Genomic DNA, 25,102 nt, shown 5'->3' with positions numbered 1-25,102 from the left:
TGGAGATTATGGTGGCTTGAATGAGAAGAGCCCCCATAGGCTCATCGATTTGAATGCTTAGACACTAGTGTAGTGGGTAGCCATCCCAGCCTTGGCCTGGAAGTTCCAACCCCCATTGATGCTTCGGTAATGGTCACGCCCACAAGGCAGGGCGGAGGAGGAAGCTGAAGACCCAGGATCGAGAGGAGAGGTCTCTCTTGGTTCCGGGACCCCCGAGCAGAGTTCTCCAGAGAACACCGCCGGACTGCGCCATACCTTTGCCAAACCCTACAACCTATCCCTTCATTTGTAAGTTACTCCACAAAATAAACCTCCCTTTTAACTACGTGGAGTGGCCTTAATAATGTCACCAATACACTAGGGAGTGGAACTTTTGGGGAAGGAGGTGGACCTTTGTTGGAGGAGGTGTGTCACTGGGGTTTTCAAAAGCCCACACTAGACCTCCCCCCCACACACACACACCTGCTACCTGTGAATCAGGATGTAAATCTCTGAGCCACTGCTCTAGTGATGTACCTGCCTGTTCCTCACTGTGATGATCATGAACTAATTCTCTAAAACCGTGAGCAAGCCCCAAATGAATGCATTTTTTTTTTATAAGAGTTGCCTTGGTCATGGAATCTTTTCACGGCAATAGAACACTGACTAAGATAGAGATTATAGGGAAAGAAGGTTTATGAAGAAAAGTAAATTGTCTTTTGGCTATTTCATTTGAGATATCTTTTAGACATTCAAGGGAAGCAAAAATATTCAACTGAAGTCTAGAGTCTCAGAAAAAAAAAAACTCAGTGTTGATCTATAGATATGGAAATTGTTCTGGATGGAATCAAGGGATGAATATATGTAGGAAACACTAAGAGACTAATGAGGCATGGTAAGATAAAAGGAAAACATGTCATAATGATAACTAAACATGAAGCTTCCAGATAGTGGTGGTTTCCACTTATGCTATGTGCTAGTAATCAGTAAGAAGAAGATTCTATATTTTTCCTCCCTCATACAGTGAGAGATTCAGTGAAGTGGATCTAGAAGAGCAAGAGAAAAGAAACTGGAAACAATAAATGAAGACAGTTCCCCCAAGAGGTCTTATTATAAAAGGGACTGGAAGAATGGGCTAGAGCCCAGGAAGAAAGAAATGAGGAATTCAGAGAAGTTCGCTTTAGTGTTTATGGCCTCAGAGGTAGAGTTTGTTTGCAAACAGATTGAGAAGAGTCTAGCAGGAGTTGAAAACTAATAATCCAGGAAAGAAGAGAGAATTCTAGGAACATTATCTTTGCACAGACTGAAGAGTGGGGTCTATCACACACGTGGAAACTTTGGTTTTTCATTTGGGTGTGGTCTATCACACACATGGAAACTTTGGTTTTTCATTTGGCTGTGGGGAGCTTAGTAGTGGTGACAGGACAGTGAAACATACAGCAAAATAATGTCAGCAGATATGTCCATGGTGAAATAGTAAAAGGTTATGAAAAGTCACTTACCAATCACATCAGTGTTTTTTGGAGAATAAAGAGGATACCAGTGGTTTGAAGACAAAGAGAAAGTATTAAGCAGTCATTTGGGAGAGTGGATTTTGAAAAGACTAGGAAAATGTAGATTGTGTGTCATGGTCTTAAGGGGACACTAGGCACTCAGGGGCATGAATTGAAAATGATGCCTCTAAGCAAGCATGTGTCTTTCTCCTACCACAATAGCCAGTTTGAAATAAGCACAAAGTAGAAGAAGAAGCAGACTTGGAAACCGTCTTGATCTTGACTGCTATTTAAAAGTGATAGAAGGGAGACATGCTGGGGAGAAGTGTTGATAGTACAAAATGGAGAAAAATGACTGGGGGCTGCAGAACCTACATAGACAGTTAAATGGTAGCACTGCTCATGCATTAATTATTTTCTTGTGTCCCCCCTCAGTGCTTTGCTCTCATTTAATTGTGCCTAGAGAAGAATGGAAGGACTGTTCTTCCCACCCACTTTGCTGCATAATTAGAAGTAAATCATTGCAAGTGGGTCAAAAGATCTAGCTCCAGCCTCCTATTTTATTGTTCTATTCCACAAAAGTCACAGAAAGAAATAAGGCAAAATCTACTGGAGCAAAAATCTAGTCAGTCATTGGCAGGGATTAGAAGAGAGTCGTGACTGCAAAGGGCAAGAGGGAGCATTGTGATAAAGCAGACACGTTTCACACTTTGATCATTATGACTGCTCCCCAACACAGAAATTTGTTCAAAATTCATTGAGCTATACAAAAAGAGTGATAATATTTATTGAATGTATAATATGTGCACATATAGCATCTCAGTAACTCTGAAATGAAAATGACTCCTAACTCATCATAGTTAATAAAGATTTATTGACAACTGTTCTAAACAAGAGCTTCAAATGGCTTAGCAGATTCCTGAATGCCATGTACAAAGAAGCAGGCAAAGAGAGAAATGAGCAGTTGGGGGAGCCCAGGCTGTGCAGGCATTTGGCTAGGTGCACTCTCGCGCTGCCTGACTTTAATCTCTATGTTAACTCCAAGAGGAAGAGGATGCATGTATGAGAGCTCCTCACAACAAAGATATGCAAATGTTACCATACTTGTAGTTTTTAATTTAAATAAAATCTGTCTTAGCTTTGCTTCAGATAGATTAAAGTCAGCCACTACTTAATTCCTTCCTCTTCCAAAAGCAGTGCCCAATTTCCATACATAGTACTATGCAATGGCTTAGACAGGAACACCCATGTGCAAAGAAATGCAATTCCTGTGTGGACTTGGAGCACAGAATACTCTTCATAAAGAGAGTGAGAAAAGGTGTCAGAGAAAGACAAGGTGACCTTTGAATCTTCCATCTTTCTGTGGTAATAAGAACAAAACAAGGTGAGAGTCAGATCTCAAAAAATTGTACAGTTGTATAGGCAAGTCTTGGTAAAAAACTTCTAATTTAGATCAGTCATGGTGGCATACACCTTTAATATCAATACCTGGGAGGCAGAGACAGGAAAATCTCAGTGAGTTCCAGACCAGCCGGGTCTACATAGTGAGTTCTAGGACAACTAGGACTATGTAGAGAGACCTTATCTCAAAACAAACAAAAAAAGCAAACAAAAACAAAAACAGAAAAAAAAAAATAACCAAACTGAAATTCAAGAAGTGGAAGTTGTTTGACCATGGACACGTGGTTTACTGGTTCATAATACAAATCAATCTAGAATTTGGGTCTTGATAAAGAAAAAAAGATGTCCAAATGGAACTCGTTAGTTTTTGGATGGAAGACCTTATTCAAGAATCTCATGGTAAGTCTTGGAACTTCATACAATATGGGCTCAGAATGAGGTAGAGACTGGGCTTGACCCGAGATACAACTAGAGAAAGTAGAAACAGATAGCCCGGAGCAGGGTCTAGGTCAATGGTCACAAAGTTACTGAAGGAGACTTTGGGGTTTAAAAATGAGGATTCTGGCCAAAGTGACCTAAAGTAGATTCTTACTGAAGATAGACAAGCACGTATATCACCAGGGGTTGAAATAGGGTGAGGAACCAGTAATTAAGGCTGGCAGTTTTTGCTAAGCTAAATAAGGTTCTTTGTTAAATGTAACTATTACAAAGAAGTGCATAGATGAGCCTAGTAGTTGTAGATTTTGGCCCAAGTAAAGAGTCTTTGTTAGTCTCTCCTAATAATTCCCTTAATTCCACCTAAAGGGACCAAAAAGCAGCTAATGAAAGTAGAATACCAAATGAGTAGCTAAACTCAAGTCAGAATCGTGTACCAAACTGCCTGCCAGCTCCACCGTGCAGAAATAAATTGACCATTGTTGAGTGCTGCAAGTTACAAATGTGTATATAATCACATGTTGTTGATTTTATGCTAGGCCACCAGCAAAACAGAAAGCTCTTGACCACCATGACAATCAAGAGCCAGGAATAACTGTAATTCACGTGGCCTTGTTCCAGTTTTAAATATTACAGTAATTAAGCATGGAAATGTCTGCATTTTTGTTCTGATTTATCAGCAGCTGTCACACATGAGTTTAGAAGGATAAGGCAGGCCCTCTAAGTGGCTATCAGTGTGTATGATCATTAAGAGTACCCTGAAGAATTGGGGGGGGGTGGGAATAGAGCTCTCCACAAAGATGCAGTATAGATTCAAGAGACAGGTGACCAATACTGAGTGTGCTATAATCTGAATGGTTGTTTCTTCTCCAGAATTCATGGTGAAATTAAAAATGCCTCCCTCTACACCCATAGTATCAAGAAGTGAGGCCACTATGTTCTGAACATGGCTGTGTATGACTTCTCTGAACAACACCAATAGAAAAGACATGCAAACATACAAGGGGAAATCTCAGGGAGCCTCAACCCAAGACAAAAAAACCATAGGGAACTAAGGAATACTGAGAGCAGGAAAAATAATATTCCCCAGGGAGGAGCCTCTCAAGTGGTTACTCAATACCAAGAGGTCAGTCTTGAAATCATATGCATACAAATAGCTGAGCAGGTTTATTTATATACTTAGGAATACACAGATAAATAGATACAGACATATAAACACACACACACACACACACACACACACACACCAACAGCTAAAGAAATAAAGCCCATGAATTTGAGAGCAAAGCATGATACATGGGAAATCTTGAAGGAAGAAAAGGGAAGGGGTAAAAATTTATGTAATTATATATTTTTTAAATTTTAAAGAGATGAAGCCATTTGATAAAATGATTAAATCACAGGCTTCTCCTTCATGAATTGATTTTCTCATACAAAGGCCAGAAGGATCAAGATTAGGCTATTTTGCTCTCCTTCATCTCCCATTATAAGTAGACTTAGGTAATACAGTGATGACCAGGAGTGGAGCAACATCACATTTACATTGCCATCTTGAAGTCAGAGCCTGAAGCCCTCATCACCTGCTAGCACCTTGATCATGGGTTTCCCACCCTCTATATTTTGTAATTAGCTCAGTCTGTGGAACTATGTGTATAGCGCGCGCGCACACACACACACACACACACACACAGTGGTGTGCCCACTGGTGTAATAGGGACAAGACTGTTTATACAGGTAACCAACCTTTCTCTTTTAATTAAATTGGAGCCCTACCCCACAGAAGGGACTGTGGTGCTGTAAACATGGTCAAAACATGTCACTAGGAAAGTCTTAGGCCCTGGGGAGAACCTGTTGGTGGTGCTTTTCTAAATGGTCATATTGTCATTTATGTCTATATCCATAGATCTGTGCTGTTTCCATCCTCATCAGAGAAGGTTCTTACTGTAATGGGTAGTGGCTAATGCAGAGGTGATTACTATTGCTAGTCACAGTGCTGAGGTAATCAACTCTGAGTACTCAGCAATGGATAGTACACCTATAGTAACTACCACCACCCCAAGGCTCTGGCAGCACCATGGCAGAGGGAGCAGAAACCAATGTAAGTGCTGGGTCGGGGAGGGGGGTTGAAACAAAGAGCTCTGAAACTCTGTCCTCTGGGAATGATATGACTGTTTCACAGATGAACTCATAGTATCTGGGGTTACCTGCACAAAACCGAGCCAGTTAAAAATTCCAACATGAAAAAAAAAAAAATCTCAACATGGAGGAGGGAGGGCTTCCCGAGCACTTACCCTTAGCTGAGGCAGTTGATGGCAGCTGGGAAAAGTATATCAGTTTTCTTTGCCTATGTGGACACTGGTAGTTTCCCCATGCCCTAGTGCATGACCCCACACCCATAAGCATATGAGCAGTACTGATGAGTCTCACTGGGTTAAATATATTGAGAGACAAGAAACTGGGGAGGAGATGGGATGGCCTAGTCTTAGGGAATTGGAATGGGGAGTAAGGAGTAGTTATAATCAAGGGCATCATATGCATGTTTGGTATTTTCAAAGAATACATTTTTTAAAGTGAAAATTAGGAAAATATATATTAGCTAAGCCCCAGTAAAAGCAATATGGAAGAGAAAGATGCAAAGGAATATTGACCTCAATTTAGAAAGGTGATTCCTTCCACAGACAATATATTCTCAGACCTACTTAGAGAAGACCGAATTGCCCAGGCCCAGTAGAGTGAGCTCAACAAACAGCCATGTCTGAATCTAATACAGTAACATGTGCACATGCACAATATATACACAAGAGAGCAGGAAGCATTGGGAAGGGAAGTACACACACATAGGAGAAAACAACATTCTTACAGCCTTTTGTCCACTGCATCTTATTCCTAGTGTGCCAAATCCTTCTCTCTACTCTTTCCACTGTTAAAATTCTTGTGTGTGCTGATGCCATTTGACTCAATTTTGCATTTCTAAAGTTCCCTCCATGGTCATCTCCATTAAATTACTATAGTCATGTATTTTTGTCGCAGTTATATATAAGAGAGGGGCAGAATTTAACCCAGACTATGACACACATTAGCAGTAGTGCCTTGGGTAGGTTGCCCAACTCATCTGAGACTCAGTTTTCTCATCTGAGAATGTACATCTGAAGAAGGAAAGACGGTCTCTGAAAATAATGAACACAGACAGGGGCTGGAGAGTTGGCTCAGTGTTTAAAAGTATTTGCTGCTCTTGCAAGGGACCTGGCTCAGTTTCTCAGCACCGACACAGTAGCAAAGTATTATTTTAGTATTTATTACTTATACCTTTTTATAGTGTGCATTATGTGTGTTGATTTTTCTTCTAAGACATCATAATACACACCAGGAGCTTTGTTTGTATGCAGTCGCCCAACCCATTTTCACTCACCAATGGGATTCTAAATTCTTGGAGGCAGGATGTTAAATTCTTCTTTTAAAATATTTATTCTTAAGGTCTGAATGCCTAAATTAATAAAGCTCTGTTCAAGAGAGTAATCATAAGAAGGAAAAAAAAGTCATAAGTTAACCTTTACCTTGATATATTGATATATATGTCTAAGAATGCTCTAAAATTTAATGCAAATAATATAAAACACTTGCCTTTTCAAAACTCCAGACAAAACATACCAGAACATGCATAACAAACAAAGACAAAAACCAACAATAATCAGGATTAAGAAATCAAATTATGATTGACTTTAAACATAAGAGTCAAGCATAGTCTAATTTTCTCTATAAATACAATTTGAGCAGCACAGCAAAGGTAACAAATCCATTTCAATAACACTGCTTCATGATGTACAATGCCATGTACTCTAATGAAGTTTCTAGAATAACACAATTATGTCTTAAAGCTGTCAGTGAATATATATTTTCAGACAAACTCACAATACATAGGACATTGTTAACATTAAGGGAAAAGCTGTCCTTGAAAAAAATTCCAAATACTTAGTTACATTATTTTAAAAAATAAAATAAAAGTATCTGTGACTGTGGATCCAGAAAAATTTAGGTATGCACAAATTTGGTGTTAATTGCTCTATCATTGGGAATTGTGACCCTCTTCCTACAGAAATACCATCCTCCGAATGCCATCTCAGCCCTGGTGCGATGTGGGCCTTTCTGATCCAGGAAAAACTCAAAGTCACTGTTGCTAAGAGCAACAAGAAAGATCTAAATGAATGTATCAAATCCCCATTTTATAAACTAGTGCTTGAGGAGCCAGACAGAAAGACAGACAGACAGGTAAAGAGATGGTATTTGAGAAAACAAGACCTTTCTGTAGCATCAAAATAAACACTATATTCTTTCATAGCTTAGGTGCATATGTCCTCGATAGAATTTGATTTAGGTTTTTTTTCTGCTGTTTTTTGGCCAATGAGTCATAACTGCTACAGTTCTGTCATTTTCTAGTAACACCTGTTACCAGAAAGCCAGTGTAATTGGCAGAGCCATTGCCTCAGGCACTCATTCTTCTCGTGATTTGGTTGGCGACAGTTCAAAACCATCAAGTGATAGTTTTCTAATGTGGAATGGCTGGAATGCTGAGCTCTCTGAACTTAAGGGAGCAGGAAGAGAGAGGAGCTGGGTTATCACCAGTGGCAGGAAATCAAGTAATTGGACTCCTGTGATTGTCAAAGTCAGCCCCAGTAACAACTACATGAAACTAGGCAAAAGAAAATAAATTCTCAGCTAAGCATCTAGTCACTGGGTTATTCAGATACAAAGCTGAGAACGAATGGCCTAAGTATAAATGTCTGAGATGACACTTATGAAGACAATTCATATGAAGATGGGTCCTTAAAGAGGGGGTCAACATGGTAGCATAGAGAAACCACAGTTCATTGTTGGTTATAATACTTTTTTATATTCCATGTCGTTAAATCCCCAATGTCCCATTGGGTAGGCAGGTTAAATTAAAATCATATATACACCCAAGTAGTGCCAAATGGACTAAGCAAGTTACATATATATATATATATATAACAATAATAACATAAGAAAAGAGGTCATGCATTTGAGAGGAAGTGAAGGGAGGACATGTGAAAGGCTAGACGGGGGAGACATAGAAGAGACTGGATGGCAGGACAGGAAGGGGGAAATATTGTAACGGTATTTAAAATAAAATAACAATTTTAATAATGATGCAATAATTGAAATTTAACAATAAAAATAAATTGCTTATAGTTTTGAAGGAAAGAATCAGGAAGTAAAAAGGATGGAGAAAGAAGGAAGAGAAGGGGGGGGAAAGAGAAAGGAACAAGGGGAGGGAGGGAAGGAGAGAACAAGTCCTGGACTGGAAGAGTATGCTTGTCTCAACTTCCTATGTTGGACCCTCAGACTCAACATGATGGTACCAAGAGGTGAAGCCTGTGTATCGAATGGTAAAGACATGAGGGTGAAGGGCTGGGGAGATGGTTCCTTGGGTGGAATGCTTCTCATGCAAATGTGGGACCCTGTTTCTGTCTCGGCGAGCTGGCTCTTTAATTTGGATCATTAAGTTCCTTTAAATTTCAGTATTCTCTGGTTTTACAAGTTTCCTTACAGATTCTCGGGCTCTATCCTTTGGCATCAAGCCTCCCCGGTCTCTGCCTTGTCTCATTGTCTGTCAGTTGTATAACAATAAATAACTGGTTGGTTGCAAGAGAAGCATGTGTTGGATCAAGCTGATGTGTCTGCTCTCTGCCCCCCAGAGAGGACAGGGAAGGCTTTGATGTCTGAATGAGTTCCATGTTTTGACCCAGGGACCTCTCAATTCCACGCAGGTCCCCTTGCCAAGTATATGAAACAATTATTTACAATTAAAGATGCATTCCATACCTCTTTCAAAACTGCCGCGATTGCTTTATTTTTAAAAGGGGGAAGTATAAGCCCACATATTACATTTCCCATCCTAAAACACAGAAGGGGGAACAGGGTTGTATTGGGACCTATTCTTCATATACAGTTGCTGTTTAAAGACAGGAAAGGAACAAGCTGAGTAAGTGAGCTAAGTGAACCCCTCGGTAATACACGGAGGAAGCCACGGTGAGAGACTGAGAACATTCACACAGCACTCAGCAGCCTGCTCAACCATGACTCCCAAACCCAGACCGCAGATTTCCCTGGGTGAGAAAGAGCTTTACAGTGGGCCCTTGAGAGTTGGTGCACACAGGACACAGCATAGTTTTTGTCACACCAGAATTATTCCTCTTCTTCCCTAAAACTGTGTCAACAATTTCCATAGGTCTGCCTTCTCCCACATTCTCCTTACTCCTTCAGGGTAGATTAGCGGTTTTCAAAATGCGTCCTCTGGAACTCTACTCTTGACAAATATATCAAGTTTCCTTACAGAGTCTCAGGTTCTATTATTCGACATCAAATCTCCCCCTTATGCTAAAGAGTTTGGAATATGCTACAGAATATTTCCTCACTCAGTTCTCTCACAGTAAGGGTTCTCAGTGCCAGGGCTTAGATGTGGTTCATCCTCCAATGGTTCATGTGCTACAAGGCTGTTATCCACTGTGACAATATTAAGAGATGGCAAAAGATAGCATGGTAGTATATACCTATTATTCTAGTACTTGGGAGCCAGAATAAGAAAATTACCTTGAGGGCCAACCTGGACTACACAGTGAGTTCCAGGCCAATCTGAGCAATAGTGTGAGACCCTGAAAAAACAAAAATGAAAAAATGGAACACATGAAAAGTTCAAAAAGGAAGGTTAAAATGGTAGAACCTCTACAAGAAGACTCTTCATAGAAGGAAATTCAAGTTGGGTCACCATTCTCAGAGGAAATTAGTAGAGTCCTCTTAGAACCCTGATGACGTGTCACAAGAGTGGCTTTGTACAAGGAGAGTGCTCTGGTTTCCCGTCTCAGTGTTTGATCTCTCCCTCTCACGTGTGTGCTGCAACCATAAACCTATCCACTGTCTGTGGTACAGCCAGCGGGGCTCATCCGAGGCTGAGCAGACAGGGCCGTTTGATCTGGGACTCCAGCCTCAAAAGCTGTCAGCTAGGTCAACCTCTCTAGATGTATGTATACAGAGTCTGGCATTTTGCTATAACAACAGAAAATGGATAGTTTTTATTTTCTTCTATTACTTTATGTGCACAAGTGTTTTCCCTGCATGTATATTAGTTTACATACGTGCCTGATGTCCACAGAGGTCAGAAGAGGGTGCCAGATCTCATGGAACTGGAATTACAGTTGATTGTGAGCCACCATACAGATGCTGAGATCAAACCTGGGTCCCACAGAGGAGCAGCCAATGCTCATAACTGCTGAACCATCTCTCTAGCACCCAGAAATTGGATTAATACAGCCAGAAGCAGCAAAATGTTTGGAACCCAACATGCACCTAGTGCCATCTCCATATTCCCTGGTCTCAGACTTCCTCCCTAACTTTTAACCCTGCAACACAATCACCATTTGATCATTATTTCTCCTCCTCTGAAGCATAATAGCTCTTCATTTGTGTTTGCCTGTAACTGTCAATTCCATTTTAATGTTAGAGATGCATACAGGTATGTTTTATTAGTATTTTGAATCTTGTCTGTTTTAATTTTAAAACTGCTATGAACAAAATCCTGGTTCCTCAGTCTTCATCTAACATAGACCAGACATAAGAGCAACCTATAGGTGTTTGATGTATCAAACAAGCCAATGAACTTAGGAACTAGCAGTTTTTAAACGGCTGTACCATCATTTGCAAAAACAACAGAATCTTAAGTCACTTTTTTCAGTCCAATGCTCAAAGCTGGAGTTTAGAAAATAAAAATAGTAAACATGGACATGCCATTTGTCTCTGCTTTTGTCTTTGCTCACTAGACAATTCCCGAGAAACTGCATAGCATCACCCTTTCATCTCCACATCTGGAACTGTGTTTCAGATATTCATGCGACTCATTTACTGTAATTAAACTTGACTTCATTGGAAAATATCAGTTTCAAGGAAGTTGTTATAGTGTGATCATATGACTTTATGAATAACATTTGCAGGCCCAATGTGGTATTATAGGGTCTGATGCTAAAAATTTTTTGGCTACAATGATCACTCTGTTCACTGAATATTTTCATTATATTTTAAAATGTACAAAGTAAGAGCTATAAAGAGATGATTAGTTTTCAAACTCTTTTAAACCCATAAAATTGTAACCAATATCAGTTTTCTCCAGGGACAAGCTCCCAGATAGGTTATCTAACCCAATATGGTCATCCCTAAACATATGTACATATTAGCAACATTAAATGGACTTAGTAGGTGAGATGTGTGTGTGTGTGTGTGTGTGTGTGTGTGTGTGTGTGTGTGTGTATAATTACAGAAGAAGAGGTCATTTATTTGAGGGAGAACATGGAAGGATTTGGGGGGTAAAGAAGGTTAGAAATAATATGAATACAATATTCATTGTGAAATTCTCAAAAAAAATTTTAATGTAAAGATAACTAATAATGGCTGGAGAGATGGCTCAGAGGTTCAGAGCACTGGCTGATCTTCCAGAGGTCCTGAGTTCAATTCCCAGCAACCACATGGTGGCTCACAACCATCTGTAATGAGATCCGGCGCCCTCTTCTGTATGCATAATAAATAAATAAATCTTTTTTAAAAAGATAGCTAATATTAACATTAGCATACTGGAAGGAATTAGATCTGGTTTTGGAAGATGTGACAAACAAGTATAACAATAAATGTTCAATATTAAGTCCTCTGGGCATACAAGATGTTATCAGTGAGGATTTGAATCATCCAGTAAATATTCATGTTCTCTTCTTTGCATCCAACTCCTAGGCATGAAGAAGATAAAATGTCAGGTGGAAGCTAACATAAATTACAAATGTAGCTGGCAGTAGAAATAGAATAATACCGTTTAGGGCTACCTTTGGTCTACCCACTTCTCCACAGTTTTTGGAATAGTTTCTCTCTATAGCGCCGGCTAGCCTTGCACTCACTATGTAGCCCAAGTTAGCCTGCAATTCAAGGTCCTTCCACTCGGCCTCCTGAAGTACTAGTGCTACAGATAGGTAACTCACACGTAATTCCACTTGCTTTCCCCATTAAAAAGAATAAAACCTAGAAAAGTCAGCCAAGTGACAGAATCAAAAGTATCTACCTTTTAAATAAAGCCTGAGCCAAAACATGTATCTTGACTCTCAGTCAATAGCTTTGTCCAATATGAGATATTCACTAACTGCCAAATACTGTGATGTATTCAAAGCGAAAGGGAACTCCCTAGGATAGTTCAGAGAGAACATGGAAAAGGAGAACTGAAGTCAGCCCTTACAGAACACCCACCACGGCCTTCAGGAAGGGTCAGGAGGGCCATTTTTGTATCTTTCCTACTGTCTAGTGCCAGCTGGGAATGGCAGGAGAAGAGACCAAGCCCAGAGAAGTGCCTGATAAAAACCAGCAGTGAAATTCCTGCATGGATAGAGTACAAGTGGGATTTGAGATGGTTTTGAAAATCATCCTGAGGAATCCCAGATTATTTCCCTGGGTACCACTCCAACTTTGCTCATCATCCCTCAACTCCAGAATTCCCTACTGACCCAGAGAAGACCCTTGGGAGAGGTTTTGCTAGAGACAAAAGGCATGCCCAAGTTGTCAGTCACCATGAAACTGTCTCTTCTCAAAGGAAATCATATGTATGATGTAATTATGGACTTCCACATAAAAGTCCGAGGAACAGAAACAACGATTGACCAGTGAATGGAAACAAGTCTTTAACCACAGCCTCTCCCTTTGACCTTAAAATACAAATGGACCTGGTTCCTTTTATCTAGTCATCTAAACCTTCTGTTTCTGTCAGAGATAAATTTGATATCAGTGACATATTTGTGCGGCGATGTCATATGAAACTAACAAGTACATGAACCTGAAACACTCAAATTTCTTTAAAAACCTGAAAGAAATCTGTTGACAGTTTTCCTCAGGAAGGATCAGAGAGCAGAAAGTTGAAAGACATTCTCAGCTGCTCAGGAAGATTGCCTAGAAGAGAGAGGGGGGGGAGGAATCTGTGTGTACATGAATATACCTATGGGATGGCATTCTAGGATTTGTTTGCTGGAGGAAAAACAGATTCTAGCAGGAAGAAAGAAAGAAAGAAAGAAAGAAAGAAAGAAAGAAAGAAAGAAAGGAAGGAAGGAAGGAAGGAAGGAAGGAAGGAAGGAAGGAAGGAAGAAAGGAAGAAAGAAAGAAAGAAAGAAAACTGAAGAAGCTGTTAGAAGCTCTGGATAAGGTTTCTAAAAATACCCCCAGATCTACACAGTCGTGTTTGATTCTTCGGTTATTAGCACTGTCAACACCACAATTTTCACTGCAAGTAAGACAACTTGGCTTCTCCCACTTTCTTGGCCTTTTGTGAGACACTACAATGTTATACCTACTGTGAATGTGTTCTAAAACGTTCACCGAATATCATCTGTTTAACTTTCCCAATTGTAGCCAAATTTCACATGTATGAAATCATTTAGAGAGGCGTGAGGTCACAAACCTGGAGGAGATAAGATCCTGTCCCTAACCCTAGGGACCATAGGGACGCATATCTGAGTCAAGGGAAGAAAGAACTACAGGCCCAGGAAAATTTCAGAGGGACTCTATGAGTCACAGTGACTGATAGTTTGGGTGAGAAAATACGGCACAGAGCATGGGAATAGGGCCCTCTCCCCTCCATGGGAGGCACCCCTTCATCACCGGTAGAATGTTAGGAAGAGTGTGAGTAGGGAGCACCCTCCATAGCACAGCAGAACCCCCCAGACAAGGAGAGCAGATCTATTTTGGTTAGTATTCTGTGACCTCAAAGAATATCACAGTGATGTAAACATGTATGGGTGAGGATATGCACAGTGATGTAAACATATATGGGTGAGGATATGGACAGTGATGTAAACATGTATGGGTAAGGATATGCATAGTGATGTAAACATATATGGGTGAGGATATGAACAGTGATGTAAACATATATGGGTGAGGATATGGACAGTGATGTAAACATGTATGGGTAAGGATATGTACAATGTTGTAAACATGTTTGGGTGAGGACTGGAAGAAAAACACCAAAACAATGACAGCCATTATTTATGGCAGTAATACAAATCATGTTTTATGTAATTTCATGGGATATTAATTTCCAAATGCTCTAAGGTAAATATGTATGACATTTAAAAACAGAATTTTTTTCCCCCCAAGATAAGGAGGTTGTAGTCACCGTGTCATTGATTGGCTTTGGACAGCAAGAATCCTCAGTGGAAATGTCAGCTGTGTACTGTATCTAGAAGTATACTTGATGATCACCAGGCCAAAATGATACACTAAAATGAAATCTGTTTCTAATTAGCAAGTGAAGGTTCCCATTGCCAAGTCTGAGGACCAAAGTTCAATCTCTGGTAACTACACTGTGGATGAAGAAAACCTACCCACCAAATTGTCTGATCTGTGCCCTTCACTATACCACACATATACCCATGCATGCTCATGTGGGTAACACACACACACACACACACACACACACACACACACGCACGCACGCACACGCACATATGCAACATGTATGCACATATGTGTGCATACACACCTAAATAAGTAAAAATATAGTAAGTTTAAAAAAAAAACAGAAAAGGATACAAGTTGACAAATTTCTCTATTGTTGGTATATAATTAAACTTTTATCTTTTGCTTTTTCCAACAAAGTCAGTTTTGCCAGAAATGACAAAGAAGACCATAATTATCTCTCTCTGGGAATAATCACTAAAATTAGTGCTGTGTTTTCCTTGAATATCAATTTCAGCTCCATAAGTAGATAATTGATAGACTCTCCAGACAATTTGGAGATTTTCAAATATCACATACTTTTGCTCTGGTGTCTCTAAAGAAAACTGAAACAGTTTACACGTGTAGCATGCTGTAAATCCTGTTGTCGCTGGCGTGTACTTTCGACTTTATTTGTAAGGATTTCCCCTTGAAACATCTGGTCTTCAAAAATTCAATTTAATCCTCATGTAATTGTGTCCCTTAATTCCATATATTTAATTGGTTGTCCTAGAGAACTATAATTCAACCTAATATCTGAAATATAATCCAGTTTCCCTCCCAAGCTGGACCTAATTGTAGTAAAAACAAAAAGAGAGATTCATTTTTCTAAAAATAATAAAGTAAGACAATATTCAAACACGAGGGGCATGTGTGCCTCAGGGTTAGACAAGTGAATAAGGTATGGAGACACACAAACTCTGAGGGCACAGGCTTGAAAAGTAGGCAAAAATAAAAGCATGGTAGAAGATGCCAGAATGTAAGAACTCCTACAAATGAGTGCTGCTAGAAAGAAAGCTGGATACTTTGGGAAGGTGCTGTCCCCAGTGCATCGCTAAGCTAAATATGTCTTGATGAGTGTGATATTAGCAGCAACCATGCTTTGCATCACTATTCTTACAAAGTAGATTACATATATCGGTTTCATTAGTCAGAACAACAGTTCATCCAAAGGACATTCAGAATTTTGATGAGAAGTTTTCTTACCCACACTGCCTCCCTGAAAAGTGACCCCCATCTAAAAATCAGAGCAAGCTTTAGAAGTCAAATGACTCCGCCATGAAGATGCCATATAAATCTCCATCATAGAAGTTCATATGCATGGATGCATGGTTTTGTCTTGGAAGCCCAGTACTTGGCATGTGTTTATACCATTTAGGCCTGATTGATTAAGAGGTAACCACTACCCTGGTGGTGGTGGCGCAAGCCTTTAATCCCAGCACTCGGGAGGCAGAGGCAGGTGGATCTCTGTGAGTTTGAGGCCAGCCTGCTCTACAGAGCAAGATCCAGGAAAGGTGCAAAGCTACACAGAGAAACCCTGTCTGGGGGTGGGTGGTGGGTGGGGAGGTAACCACAAACTGAAGAAGTTCAAATTTCTTAGATCCAGTTGACTGAGAATCTCTGATACTTAGGAATATTAACTACATCTTTGCTTTAGGTCCATGTTTTCTTTCAAAGGCCCCTGTCAAGGTAGCCTAGAGGGGAATTTTGCAAGATCCCTACATCAAAGAAAATCTTGACATTGAAAATATGGGCAACTCTCTCGTCAATTATTTTCCCATTTGATGTCAGTCTGCCCAGGGAATCATGCAGAATCATCTGGAAGACAGGGAACAGAGCAGCTAGCGTCCCATTTTTGGTGGAGAAAATCCAGCATAGATAGTCAACATACTTGTCTTGTCAAATGAATGATTCTGCCCGAATAATGGTCCAGAAATCTCGTTGTAAAAATGCATTCGTTTTCCCCATTATGAACACTATCCAACCAAAGGTAAAGCCCTTCAGAGGTGGTCAAGTCTCAAAGGAGGATGGGAATGACAGTCATGATCCATTATCATTCTCCATCAATGCTGCTTTCCCAAGCTTTCTCCCTGTTTCCATTTGCAAAAGGCTACTCTTTAATTTCATTGCTTGGAAGGATAGTGAGAACAGAAAATAAGTGCTTTACTGTTCAGTTTGGTTTGGTTTTCTAAGACAGATGGGGAGAGGGAGAAGGAGAGGGACAAAGTCAAGAGACAGAATGAGAAAGAGGAAGACAGAGAGAGAGAGAGAGAGAGAGAGAGAGAGAGAGAGAGAGAGAGAGAGAAGCAGGCAGAGACAGACACAGAGAAAAAGATGACCCCGAACAGTTTTTCTTTTGCTTTTTCTTTTCTATTTAAAGGAAGTAAATAAAGTGAAAATATTACTAAATACATTTGGAAAGTAGGAAAATCTAAATACTACCTTTAAGATAAAATATGAATAGAAGCATAATAGTAAATTATTTTCAAAGTGATTTTGACCCATATTATCAAGATAAATCCGAGAACCATTTGGAAAACCTGTTCTTTGACAAATTGTTTAATTTAGAGCACTCGCCAGTTAGGGTGATAGGATTTTCATCAACTTTCTTGTGGAAGCCCTTAGATAGAACAGCACGTTTAAAGCATCCAGTAATACAGCCTGAGGTAGATGGATTGGATGCCAAAGCTCAGCTCTGTGTTTACTGTGGGTCTTTAAGCAGATTAAGCTCAGCTCTGTGTTCACTGTGGGTCTTTAAGCAGGTTAAGCTCAGCTCTGTGTTCACTGTGGGTCTTTAAGCAGGTTAATTCATCTCTCTGAGCTGTGTCTTCCTCATCCACTAATCAACCTTCCTAAGGCTGGGACCCTTTCAAACAGTTCCTCATGTTGTGGTGACCTCCAACAATAAAATTATTTTCATTGCTACGTCATAACTGTAATTTTGCTACTGTTATGGATCGTAATGTAAATATCTGATAAGTGACCCCTGTGAAAGGGTCATTTGACACCCCCCCCCCACAGGGGGTCATGACCCACAACAGATTGAGAACCACTGTGTTAATGGAGCAGAACTGACTACTGTGAATGAGATCCTGTGGTCTTCAAACATGCACATCTGCCATCTCCCCCTTTCCAAAAAAGTTTATGAGAGCCTGGTACAGTGATGCAAAACTATAATCCCACACTAGAGAGGCTGAGACAAGAGGGCCACAGGTTCCAGACCATCGTGGGCTATACAGTATAATCCTGTCTCAAAGACACAAAGAATGACCAAATTTTGACAACTACACTGAAGAATGTTTTAAAAAGTGTTGACATTATGACTACTCTTGTTTTCATGCACAGCAACTTGGAATCACCAAGTAAACTGGGGGATTTTTATTCTCCTCAAACTTCATCCCAAATTACTAACTATGCTGCTAGAAAAATGAGTATCAACAACTTTCAGGAAGAATGTTTGCGGGGTGGGGGTCGGGGGTGGGGATGGGGGAGAGCTGAACCCCCATATAGTATTTTTTACATATTATAATCTTTAAATTAAAAATAAATTTACTAAAAATCATACATTATCATTGGTTCATCTCAAGAATCCTATCTCAAAATATTCCTGAAAACAAAACAAAATTTTGACCCAATTATCTTCAACATATCTTATTCTGTCTCAGCTCAGTTTTCGTTGAAGTTACTGAGAATAGAAAACCTCCCCAGAGGGGTTGTGTCCCTGACGCCGAGTTCACCAACGGCCTCTGGGTTCGCTCAAGTTGTCACTGATGGGATCTGTTCAAAGGGGAGGAGTGCAGAGAAACTGGCATCTCAGATTTGAAGTTTTCCCGCGAATCAATTAAGAATGAGAAAGCATTTCACTTCCACTACATCCCGGCTCGCTCACTGATAAGCTGTAAACACTTCTACAAACTGACTTCCAGGTGTAGCTGTGTTCTGTTGGCTTCTCCTACCAGAACACACTTTATATTAAAATAAAAACATGAAAAAAAAACCTATACAGACACCTGGCTATTTATTTCTGAGGATGAAACAAACAATATTAGAATAAACATTTGATACTTCCTCTGGAGGCCTCAGCTGTCCTTTTTGGCTGAGTAACCTTAGAAATTATTTCCTTAAAGCAGGAAACTTTTAAAAATGTACAATTTCCTCACCCAGCCATTGAATTTCAGAGATAGAATGTTACGTTGTATGTTAGAGTTGGAAAAAGTAAGCAGATTTGAAGCGTTACACCTCTTCGCTATTTTGATTCTTTAACATTTCATGTAATTTAAGTTAATTTTCTTTCCAGAATGTCTCTGGGATTGAGAGGAAATACAAGATTTGAGACACAGTTTTACAACTGAGTTAGAAAAACCTGACAAAGTTTACAATGAGAATACTCACACCACCAGAACACAGTAACAGGACCGATGCTCTTATACAGTAATCAAAGTAAGTGGGGTGTAAGAATTGTGTTCCCCAGTAATGGACAAGTACACATGAAATTCCCACACTAAAGTAATGCACATTCTATGCTTATTTATTGGCTCTAACTCCATTAACTATTTTGCAAAGCATAGGGTTGGCTTGAGGGGATGTAGAAATTCAATCAGCGTATACGTGTGGACACACATCATAGTGAACTTGCCTTGCTTCCTTTCTGAAACCAACTGGGAAATTCCTCCAATAAGCAACTTACATGGTCTAAAGAATAAGCTCATCTAGAGGATTAAAGAAAGAGGGAGAAAGTTCTAACCCCAGATGATGTAAAATAGAAAAACAGTTGAGCAGACTGACAATTAAACTGTCCCTCAGTGTAGTCTCTGTTCAGGCCCTGGCCTCCCTAATGCTGCAACTGAGTAGGGGAAGCAAGGTGAAGGGGAGAAACACAAAAGCTTGTCCCTTAGACTCATAAAGCCCCATGTAGCTGGACAGCCATGTTTTTAGGTTTCCCCGGGAACCATCATCACTATATCTCAGTATTGTTTCAGGGGCTGCCCCTATTTCCTCACCCATGGAAGAATGTCTGTTTTCTGTTGTGGGGTATCCACCAGAGAAGACTACTTGGACACAGAGTTAAACCAATACAAAGTCTTTGCTAGCTGGCCAGGGACTGCGCTGTGTGTTCAGACTCCCAGTGTACCCCCAACTTTCTCAGGATGAGTTTTTAAGCACAAAAACCGTGTCCTGGGTTGACACACTTCAGTTAACAAGAACAGTTAGTCAGAAGCAGAACTACAGAAAGCAGTTTTCTATTCAGAATTATTACTGCTGTTATTATTATTACTTTTATTTCATTCATTCATTTTTCCAGTCATTCACATGATGCTTTTGTTTGTTTGTTTGTTTGTTTGTTTGAGTAGGATTTTGTCATGTATCCCAAACTGGTTTCAGATGGGCAATTCTCCTACCTCTGGAGTGCTGGGATTATAAGTGTGTGCCACTATACCCAGATGGCTAGTATCTTAAGTCACAGAAATTTTGAATAATCCCTTCCCAAATTACTGAGGGGAAAAACGTTAAAATTATCAAATCTGAAAACTTACACACAGAAAAATCTTTTCCAAGCATCATTCCTTTAAAGAGAGACAAATCCAGTGAAATACAAGTCAAAAGTTTGTGCTGATACTAACTAGCTATGGGAACGTAAAATCATTTGGTTTTCATAATCCAAATAGCACATTTTCTAACAATTAATTCATAGCACTGAAAAAAAAAATTAAGGTCTTGTTCAACCAGTCAGGTATTTTGACCTTTAAACTACTGCTGAACAGCAAAATAATCTGTGACAAGGGTGCCATCTAGTGGTCTCTCCATTAACCAATGGCCTGACTGATGATCATCACCATATTACTGCTTACTCTAGGCATATACTTAGGATTTTACACTACGAGGTATCTGGGGTATCCAGCCTAAACCTCTGCACTAGTTTTTCTTCCTGTTGCTGTGATAAACCCTGGCCAAAGTCAACTTGTGGAAGAAAGGGTTGAATTTGGCTTACACTCACAGCCCACCACTGAGAGAAGTCAGGAAGAAACTTAAATGGAAACAGGAACCATGGAAGAATGCTGCTTACTGGCTTACTGTCCATGGCTTGCTTAGCCTGTTCTTTTATACAAACCCAAGACCGCCTGCTTAGAGGTGGCAAGGCCCATAGTGACCTGGGTCCTTCCACATCAACCATTAATCAAGAAAATATCCCACAAATGTACTTACAGGCCAATCTGATTGGGGCATGTTCTCAGTGAAGGTTCCCAGGGGAGTCTAGCTTCTGTCTATTTGACAACAAGATAAAACAAAACAAAACAAAAAACACCAGCACACCTTCTCAGTGTGTACCTGGGAAAACTCATGTGCCATATATCCTTGTTTAAGTTCATGCACCCTGTAAGTTACTCAGTTTAATGACTCCAAATCAAGTGCACTTGATGTTTATAATTTTTTTGCTCCTCACAAAAGACATACACAGTTGTATTTGTGTGCACACACACACAAACAACACATAATTTTCAAAAGCACAAATATAATATCTGAGTTAATTTTAATTTGTCTGGTTGCTTATAAAATATAGTTTCTGGTTCAGTAACTGAATACATATCGCTACCTTTTGTGTTGCAACATTTTATTTCTTTAAGTACACAGTGAACCCCCTTAAAGGACAAATTACAGAGATGCCTGGGACGAAGTATTAGTAAATGTCTGTTCGTTTAAAGCCACAACTACACCTAACTATGAAGACTATAGACAAAGAATTTCTTGCTTAAAGGAAACGAGCCATGGGTGATATCATCAAGCACATCACAGAGTTTCCTGCTGCATGACTGCTCCTCCTCAGCCAGTAGCTCATAGTGCCCCCCCACCCCAATCTGATCTACTAAAATGACAGCAACCAGGGAAGATATGTAAGCTCTAGGTAGAGACTACTATGTTTCTAAGTCCCATGAGCAAGCCCAGTTGACAGAGGGGACACAAAGTGAATATGTGCCCCTTCTGAGTCTGGGCCTAACGTGCTTGGGATGTGAAACTCGACTGTGGTTTTCTCTTGGTTTGCAAGGTGGAATGCAAAGTGCCAGCAACCAAAGTTTAGCCGTGCAGGTGACAACCCTGTGCATGGGTCAAGAAGGAACCACCCCCCTTCCCCCACACACACAAAGAGGGGGGTGGGAAAGACAGACAGTGATCAGCTACTTGTTTTTAAATAAAGTTTTATTGGAGCACTGCTATATTCATTCTATTTACCTGTTTATAGTTGACCATGCACTACAGCCGTTGAGTACTTATAATAGTCTGTGTTGTCCTAGAACTCTAAAATATTTGATTGTCCCTTTCAGAAAGGACTTGCCAACCCCTTCGCCCTTAACTATATAGAAGGTGGCACAGGAACAAAAAGAAAATCTGGTCACTAAAACGATCATGTTAGTTAATGACAAGAAAAAACAAAACACCTAAACGTCTACCTTAATATATTCTATTTAGAAACCTCTTTCCTATGCCAAGTAAGAGATTGCCTGTTGTGTTTTATGAATTGGATTTTTGTGTGTCTTATAACTCTTTGCCTAGGGATTAATGTGGCCAGCAAAAAGCAAGAATGTAGAATCACTGGTAGTGGTGGTGGTGGTGGTGGGGTGTCATGGTAAATTTCACCAGCAGAGGGCTCCACTTGACCTTTAATTTGCCTCTCACTAATGAACTTCGGCAACTACGTGCATCCTGGAAAAATATCACATTACTGTCTCCACTGTAGTACCAATATCAACTTTGACAAAATTAGTTCTCAGGGATACAATTAAAAGTATTCCAAAGTCAGGCGGGAAGTGGGATTGAGGTGCATGAAGGTTAATTCATGTGTCCTTTTGACTGGGGAAGGGACTCCTGTACTATAGGAGTGCTCCTCTCTGGACCCCAGATTAGGCCACAGACCACACCCAAACATGGCATCCAAAGCACAAACCAAATACAAAGAGACCTTTTATTAAGCAAGGCAAAAAGGCGAGTGGCTGATTCTAAAATAGGCAGAAACAGCAGCAAATAGCTTCACACGTGTTAATTTTAAGAAAGGAAAGGGGGGAAGTCTGTGTTATGGTGAGCTAAGACGAGTTGGTAAGTTATGGTTGGGTATTTTAATTAGGCTAGCCAAAATAATTAATTTTGATTGCTGGACCTTGATGTTTTGATAGTTGGACCTTTGTGATCAATCTCAGGAAGTAGCCAGGTAAGGGAACAGATCTTAGTGGCTAGCTTTAGGAATGTAATCTAATGGTTTGGCAAGGAGGAGAAGGGTAAAAGGCAAAACCTGTCGGTGCCAAATTTGCCATGCTCTGGTGTGTGTTTGCCATGCTCAGGCCTGCCAGAGCCCTTCAATAGGCCCTAAGTTCTTAGCCATTTTATTGGTCATTTTTCAGGGTGTGCTTGCCTCTAAAAGAGATCAGGTAGATAAAGGAAAGGAAAGCACCTACCCTAGTGTGGATGGGCTTCATCCAATCAATGGAAGATCCCCAGTTGGGGTGGGGGCTGAATGAGAAGAAACTTCTGTCTGAGAGATTGAGCCTTGACATCTGCCTTTTCCCATCTCCTGTTTTTAACTGAAAGTGAAGTTCTTGAGTTTTCAGCCTACTGGCTTCTGTACTGGAACTTATACCATGAGGTCCCATGCCTCCAACTTATTCAACTGCACAGTTACATGAGCCAATTTGTTGTAGGATATATGTGCACTGTGTGAAGCTGTACTTCTGTGATTGGTGTAATAAAAATCTGAACGGCCAATAGCTAGGTAGGAGGCATAGCTTTCATAATTACTGCCAATTTCAAACTACTGCCAAGCTTTCATAATTAATAAGTCTCTGGTCATTATTTGCAGGCTGGTGATTTAAAGACAGTCTGACAAGAAGGCTTGCTACACCAATTCCTTATATGAATCTCTCTTCATATATTATATATATTACATGTAATATATAGTGTATTACATATAGTATACACTTACAGCTATATATGCATGCATAATATATAAATACATATGGCCATGTATGTCTGGATATATGCATGATACATTCACACAAAAACACAGCTCCTATCTCAAAGATTTATTCGGGATGAGTGACTATGGCTCAGAAACAATGATTCAGGATACCCTATGCCCTGTTATGACATTATCAACAGGACCATTTCATGAAGATTTTATAAAAGAACAAAGAAAATCATAAGTCAAAATACTTCAAAATGCATTGGTTGAAACATCAGTTGGGCTGGATACTACCAGACAGCTTAATCTCTATTGCAGGTCCCAGATGCCATCTGCCACTCTTCAGCATTGGGTTGCGTCCACTTGTACATTGAAAGAAAAAAAGAAAAAGAAAAAAGAAAAATATTTTACCTGAAACTCACAAGGATGTACAGGACGAACAGATAATTGCTCAATAAATGGTTATCCAGATACCAAAAAATAGCCCAAGATAATTCAGCTCTGGTCCTGCAACATTCCAGCATTCCACAATCACCAAAGTTTGAGTCAGTCACTCAGCCTTGTATGAGGTTTAACACTCTCTTTTTAACTCTCTTTTCTAGGAGTTGGGGCAGTGCAGTTCATATAGCCTATTGACATTTTTCTGAGGAACTCTCCGTTATCCCCAGCTTTGTAGTAGACCACCTGCTGCTGTAGTAGGAATCTTAAAGGTACTTGTTAATGAAATCAAACCCGAGGCCAGTTATTGGGGTGAATGCTGGAAGATCAGAGAAGCAGAACAAGCGACGGCTATCTCACCTTGTTAGTTCCACAGGTGATCCTGTTTCCTCAGGCTGGAAGCTTCTGAGTCCTCCTCCACATGAATCTCAGCTGAACTGTGTTCCTCCAAAGCCTGAACGCTTAACCAACCAAATGCTTAACTAACTACATGCTTTACTCTAATTGCTCTAGTTTAATTGCTTCACGCCTTATATATCTTTCTCTTTCTGCTGTCACTGCCTGGGATTAAAGGCATGGGTCACCATGCTTAGCTGTTTCTAAAGTGGCCTTGAACTCAGAGATCCGGCTAGCTCTGCCTCCCAAGTGGCATTAAGGTGTGTACCACCACCACCCAACTTCTGCTATAGCTTGTTCTGACCCATTTTCTAGCCACCATTTCTGGCTCTGTTCTAGTGGCTGTCTGTTCTCTGACCCCAGATATGTTTATTTTGGGGAACACACAATATTTCAGGGAACACAATACCCACCACATTTCCCCTGTTTTTGTCTAAAATTAAAAGAAAGGTTATAACTAATACAAGAAAAATCATATCCAATAAGTATGTACAATATACACAGTCAAGATTACATTAATGATGTCTAGTCCATTAACATTTGACAGATTCAGGTGAAAAAACTCCATTAATATATAACAATGTCCAGTCCAGTAACATTTGATAAACTCAGACAAAAAAATTTTCATTACTTATCCTATTTAAAACAAATAGTTCCTTTTTTTAAAGTAGATTACATAATCTCCCTTTTTATCTTATCATATCCA

This window comes from Onychomys torridus, chromosome 15 (assembly GCF_903995425.1).
Source record: "Onychomys torridus chromosome 15, mOncTor1.1, whole genome shotgun sequence".
Classification (NCBI taxonomy): domain Eukaryota; kingdom Metazoa; phylum Chordata; class Mammalia; order Rodentia; family Cricetidae; genus Onychomys; species Onychomys torridus.
The sequence above is the reverse complement of the archived record's forward strand: the minus strand, read 5'-3'. Positions refer to the sequence as shown.